The sequence below is a fragment of the Pleuronectes platessa genome, chromosome 13 (genome assembly GCF_947347685.1).
Source record: "Pleuronectes platessa chromosome 13, fPlePla1.1, whole genome shotgun sequence".
NCBI classification, from domain to species: Eukaryota; Metazoa; Chordata; class Actinopteri; order Pleuronectiformes; family Pleuronectidae; genus Pleuronectes; species Pleuronectes platessa.
Genome location: NC_070638.1, coordinates 1,323,176 through 1,329,175, shown reverse-complemented (window position 1 = coordinate 1,329,175; position 6,000 = coordinate 1,323,176).

Here is a 6,000-nt window from a genome sequence, read left to right as displayed (position 1 = left end):
TCCTCCTCTCTCTTGTCCTCGTCTCTCTCTCTTGTCCTCGTCTCTCTTGTCCTCGTCTCTCTTGTCCTCGTCTCTCTTGTCCTCCTCTCTCTTGTCCTCGTCTCTCTTGTCCTCGTCTCTCTTGTCCTCCTCTCTCTTGTCCTCGTCTCTCTTGTCCTCGTCTCTCTTGTCCTCGTCTCTCTTGTCCTCGTCTCTCTTGTCCTCGTCTCTCTCTTGTCCTCGTCTCTTTTTGTCCTCGTCTTGTTTGTCCTCCTCTCTCTTGTCCTCGTCTCTCTCTTGTCCTCGTCTCTCTCTCTTGTCCTCGTCTCTCTTGTCCTCGTCTCTCTTGTCCTCGTCTCTCTTGTCCTCGTCTCTCTTGTCCTCGTCTCTCTTGTCCTCGTCTCTCTCTTGTCCTCGTCTCTTTTTGTCCTCGTCTTGTTTGTCCTCGTCTCTCTCTTGTCCTCGTCTCTCTCTCTTGTCCTCCTCTCTCTTGTCCTCGTCTCTCTTGTCCTCGTCTCTCTTGTCCTCCTCTCTCTTGTCCTCGTCTCTTTTGTCCTCGTCTCTCTCTTGTCCTCGTCTCTCTTGTCCTCGTCTCTCTTGTCCCCGTCTCTCTCTTGTCCTCGTCTCTCTCTTGTCCTCGTCTCTCTTGTCCCCGTTGACCCAGTTGGAGACGTTCAGGTACGACCCAGTGAGACTCCAGGGCTGGTTGCCTAGCAACAGGCAGCCTGCTGGTGTGGTGCTGGTTTTATGTAACACTGGGTTTGATGGTTGAATGTAGGACGCCCAGTCTCTGGGGGGGGGGAGCAGGGACGTGTTTGTGTCAGTGACCAGGAGCAGGGCGTGGCCGGACCACAGACATATTAATAACTGACGGAGATGGATCCTCTGTGTGATGTCATGTGATCACGTGTCTGATGTTCAGTCTTAAATATGAAAATCACAAAGGATCTACACACTAACTACACAAACTGTGTGTAGTGCAAAGTGCAGTGTTGAGTCTGGACACGTTAAACCTTCAGTGTTAATAAACAGGTGACTCTATAGAGGTGGGGGGGGGGAGGGGCAGTGTGTCTCCAGTCTGTGGAACCAGTGGAATCTTCTTCTGTGTCCTCAGATGAACCACAGCAGTGATCAGCACCTGGGTTCCATCATCCTATCAGAACCGACCCAGACGGGGAACTGGTCCCAGAGCAGCTGCTGGTGGTTCTAAAGGGACAATGTGGTCCTGGTGGTTCTAAAGGGACAATGTGGTCCTGGTGGTTCTAAAGGGACAATGTGGTCCTGGTGGTTCAGACAGAGACTTTTATCAACTGTAAATTAAACCTCTGGACTTAGTTTGAACCCGTTTGCTTCGTCTCACCCAGAAAAGAAGCTCCTGAGCTGCGAGATAGAAATCTGTGCTCAGCTGTGATGCCACTGGCTGTGTGTGTGTGTGTGTGTGTCTGTGTGTGTGTGTGTGTGTGTGTTGTTGGTAAAGCATCACATCAGCACATGTCTAACATCAGTCAGCCGTGGTGGCAGCTCGTGAGGCTGTTCATCTTAACCAAGTCAAAGTGTGTTCTCCTGTTACAGAAGTGAAAAACTGTCTCACACACGACGTACAGTATATTTACAAAATAAATACAATGCTCATTATTTACAGAGTTCTTTGCATGATATAGTTTTCAAAGTAGTCACAATTGTTTTAATAACACGTATTTGTATTTGTCTGGGAGCTAGCCGTTAGCCTGTTAGCATCAGCAAGGCCCCGGGAAAGGTGTTGGCTCGTTCCAGAGACTGTAAATAAAGATGGACGCCTTCTCTCCAGAAATGAAACCATAACATCTCAGATACTAACGCTGCCACTTTGCACTGAAGACGTCATTTGGACGGTGGAGCGGAGCGGATGGGAATCGAACCCTCTCTGATTCACGCCCTCGACCAATCACACGTCAGTCCCAGCAACTCAGCTCGTTTTTATCATATCGATCAAATTACTTTTTTTTTTATTATTTCCAATGTATTTTAAGTGTGTTTGTGTTTATTCTATCAGACTGTGAAGCCCCCCCCCCCCCCCCACGTGGATTCCCCTCCCCCCCACCACAGACACACACACACACACACACACACACAGGGGATCTGTCCATATGTCTAATTAGACTTCTCAGATCTACGTGGGCACGTGAAACCTCAGTTTGACTGACGTGTCGCCGACCCTGGTATTAAATGTGTTCCACCTGTGTGTGTCTGTGTGTGTGTGTGTGTGTGTGTATGTGTGTGTGTGTGTGTGTGTGTCTGTGTGTGTGTGTGCGCTCATTATCGTGCTCACGGTCTTTAGAAATAATAACATCTGTAGCACAGCTGTGTTTTTGATGCTTAAACCCATTTTTAAGATGTGACAGTGAAGCTCTTCTTGTTCTCTGGTCCAGCGTCAGAAATCCAACGCACACAGACACAGACACACACACACACACAGACACACACACACACACACACACACACAGACACACACACACACAGACACACACATAGACACACACACACACACTGCACCCCCAACATGCCAATGGTCGCCATGGCAACTACATCTCCCCATATCTGCCTTTTTCCTGTCAGCTCCTCTTCCTCCTCTTTCCTCCTATTCCTCCTCTTTCCTCCTCTTTTCTCCTCTTCCTCCTCTTCCTCCTTTTCCTCCTCTTTTCTCCTCTTTCCTCCACTTCCTCCTCTTCCTCCTTTTCCTCCTCTTTCCTCCTCTTTCCTCCTCTTTCCTCCTCTATCCTCCTCTTTCCTCCTCTTTCCTCCTCTTTCCTCCTCTTTCCTCCACTTCCTCCTCTTCCTCCTTTTCCTCCTCTTTCCTCCTCTTTCCTCCTCTTTCCTCCTCTATCCTCCTCTTTCCTCCTCTTTCCTCCTATTCCTCCTCTTTCCTCCTCTTTTCTCCTCTTCCTCCTCTTTCCTCCACTTCCTCCTCTTCCTCCTTTTCCTCCTCTTTCCTCCTCTTTCCTCCTCTTTCCTCCTCTATCCTCCTCTATCCTCCTCTTCCTCCTCTTTTCTCCTCTTCCTCCTCTTCCTCCTCTTTCCTCCTCTTCCTCCTCTTCCTCCTCTTCCTCCTCTTTCCTCCTCTTTCCTCCTATTCCTCCTCTTTCCTCCTCTTTTCTCCTCTTCCTCCTCTTTCTCCTCTTCCTCCTCTATCCTCCTCTTTCCTCCTATTCCTCCTCTTTCCTCCTCTTTTCTCCTCTTCCTCCTCTTTCTCCTCTTTCTCCTCTTTCCTCCTCTTTCCTCCTCTTCCTCCTCTTCCTCATCTTTCCTCCTCTTCCTCCTCTTCCTCCTCTTTCCTCCTCTTCCTCCTCTTTCCTCCTCTTTCTCCTCTTCCTCCTCTTTCCTCCTCTTTCCTCCTCTTCCTCCTCTTCCTCATCTTTCCTCCTCTTCCTCCTCTTCCTCCTCTTCCTCCTCTTTCCTCCTCTTTCCTCCTCTTTCCTCCTCTTTCCTCCTCTTCCTCCTATTCCTCCTTTTCCTCCTCTTTCCTCCTTTTCCTCATCTTTCCTCCTCTTTCCTCCTCTTTCCTCCTTTTCCTCCTCTTTCATCCTCTTTCCTCCTCTTCCTCCTCTTCCTCCTCTTCCTCCTCATTCTGCCTCTTCCTCCTCTTCCTCCTCTTTCCTCCTCTTCCTCCTTTTCCTCCTCTTTCCTCCTTTTCCTCCTCTTTCCTCCTCTTTCCTCCTCTTTCCTCCTCTTCCTCCTCTTTCCTCCTCTTTCCTCCTCTTCCTCCTCTTCCTCCTCTTTCCTCCTCTTTCCTCCTCTTCCTCCTCTTTCTCCTCTTTCCTTCTCTTCCTCCTTTTCCTCCTCTTTCCTCCTCTTTCCTCCTCTTCCTCCTCTTTCTCCTCTTTCCTCCTCTTCCTCCTCTTCCTCCTCTTCCTCCTCATTCTGCCTCTTCCTCCTCTTTCCTCCTCTTTCCTCCTTTTCCTCCTCTTTCCTCCTCTTTCCTCCTCTTTCCTCCTCTTCCTCCTCTTCGTCCTCTTTCCTCCTCTTCCTCCTCTTTCCTCCTCTTTTCTCCCCTCCTCCTCTTCCTCCTCTTTCCTCATCTTCCTCATCTTTCCTCCTCTTTCCTCCTCTTCCTCCTCTTCCTCCTCTTCCTCCTCTTTCCTCCTCTTTCCTCCTCTTTCCTCCTCTTCCTCCTCTTCGTCCTCTTTCCTCCTCTTCCACCTCTTTCCTCCTCTTCCTCCTCTTTCCTCCTCTTTCCTCCTTTTCCTCCTCTTTCATCCTCTTTCCTCCTCTTCCTCCTCTTCCTCCTCTTCCTCCTCATTCTGCCTCTTCCTCCTCTTCCTCCTCTTTCCTCCTCTTCCTCCTTTTCCTCCTCTTTCCTCCTTTTCCTCCTCTTTCCTCCTCTTTCCTCCTCTTTCCTCCTCTTCCTCCTCTTTCCTCCTCTTTCCTCCTCTTCCTCCTCTTCCTCCTCTTTCCTCCTCTTTCCTCCTCTTCCTCCTCTTTCTCCTCTTTCCTTCTCTTCCTCCTTTTCCTCCTCTTTCCTCCTCTTTCCTCCTCTTCCTCCTCTTTCTCCTCTTTCCTCCTCTTCCTCCTCTTCCTCCTCTTCCTCCTCATTCTGCCTCTTCCTCCTCTTTCCTCCTCTTTCCTCCTTTTCCTCCTCTTTCCTCCTCTTTCCTCCTCTTTCCTCCTCTTCCTCCTCTTCGTCCTCTTTCCTCCTCTTCCTCCTCTTTCCTCCTCTTTTCTCCCCTCCTCCTCTTCCTCCTCTTTCCTCATCTTCCTCATCTTTCCTCCTCTTTCCTCCTCTTCCTCCTCTTCCTCCTCTTCCTCCTCTTTCCTCCTCTTTCCTCCTCTTTCCTCCTCTTCCTCCTCTTCGTCCTCTTTCCTCCTCTTCCACCTCTTTCCTCCTCTTCCTCCTCTTTCCTCCTCTTTCCTCCTTTTCCTCCTCTTTCCTCCTCTTTCCTCCTCTTTCCTCCTCTTTCCTCCTCTTCCTCCTCTTCGTCCTCTTTCCTCCTCTTCCTCCTCTTTCCTCCTCTTCCTCCTCTTTCCTCCTCTTTCCTCCTTTTCCTCCTCTTTCCTCCTCTGTCCTCCTCTTTCCTCCTCTTCCCTCCTCTTCCTCCTCTTTCCTCCTCTTTCCTCCTCTTCCTCCTCTTCCTCCTCTATCCTCCTCTTTCCTCCTCTTCCTCCTCTTCCTCCTCTTTCCTCCTCTTTCCTCCTCTTCCTCCTCTTCCTCCTCTTTCCTCCTCTTTCCTCCTCTTCCTCCTCTTCCTCCTCTTTCCTCCTCCTTCACGTTTTAACAGAAAATCCATATAAGGGAGGGAACCGAGATGAAAACCTGAATCTGTTTCTCGTGGACACGCAGGATGTGTGTTTGTCGTGTTGATGCTTATTAATCTGACAGGTACACATCCACTTCCTGTGGTGAAGCTGATCACAGCTGGACTCTGTGTCCAGCTCGACTCTGGTGACCTTTAACCTTTGATATTTGCTCTTTATTAAATGGATGTATGACGGAGGCCTTCCACTCTGCTCCATAGTTCTAGTTATTAAAAAATTGTATCTACCATGTCTGGATATTATTGAAGTAATGCAGTGATGCACATGAAATTGAGCTGTTTTAACAAAACCAAATTAATCTCAATATTCTATAAGCAGTTTTTCTATGTTTGTTTTTGTTATCTACCGACCCTGAGTGGTCAGAAGGAGCATCTCCCTGGAGGAGCCTCCCCTCCAGTCTGTTGCTCTGTCAGTAGTCATTCTTCTACAGTACTGACGTGTTGCAGTAATGGAGATGAGATTCATCCGGGACAGACAGGGCACAAGAAAAAAACCTTCAAGAGCGACAACAGGTCTCCAGCGACTTGTGGTGGGAAAATAATCCTGATGGAGATTTAATAATTTACAATAATTCATCTGAAATCTTCTTCAGTGGGACTGCACGACACTGACTGGGTGTCTGCTGCCATCTAGTGGAGATGTTAACACACTGCCTGTGGTAACACGTGTGTCTCCTTTTAGATGCTAAATGTTGTTCATTCTTTTTTCAAACCTGCTTGTGAAGCTGCCATT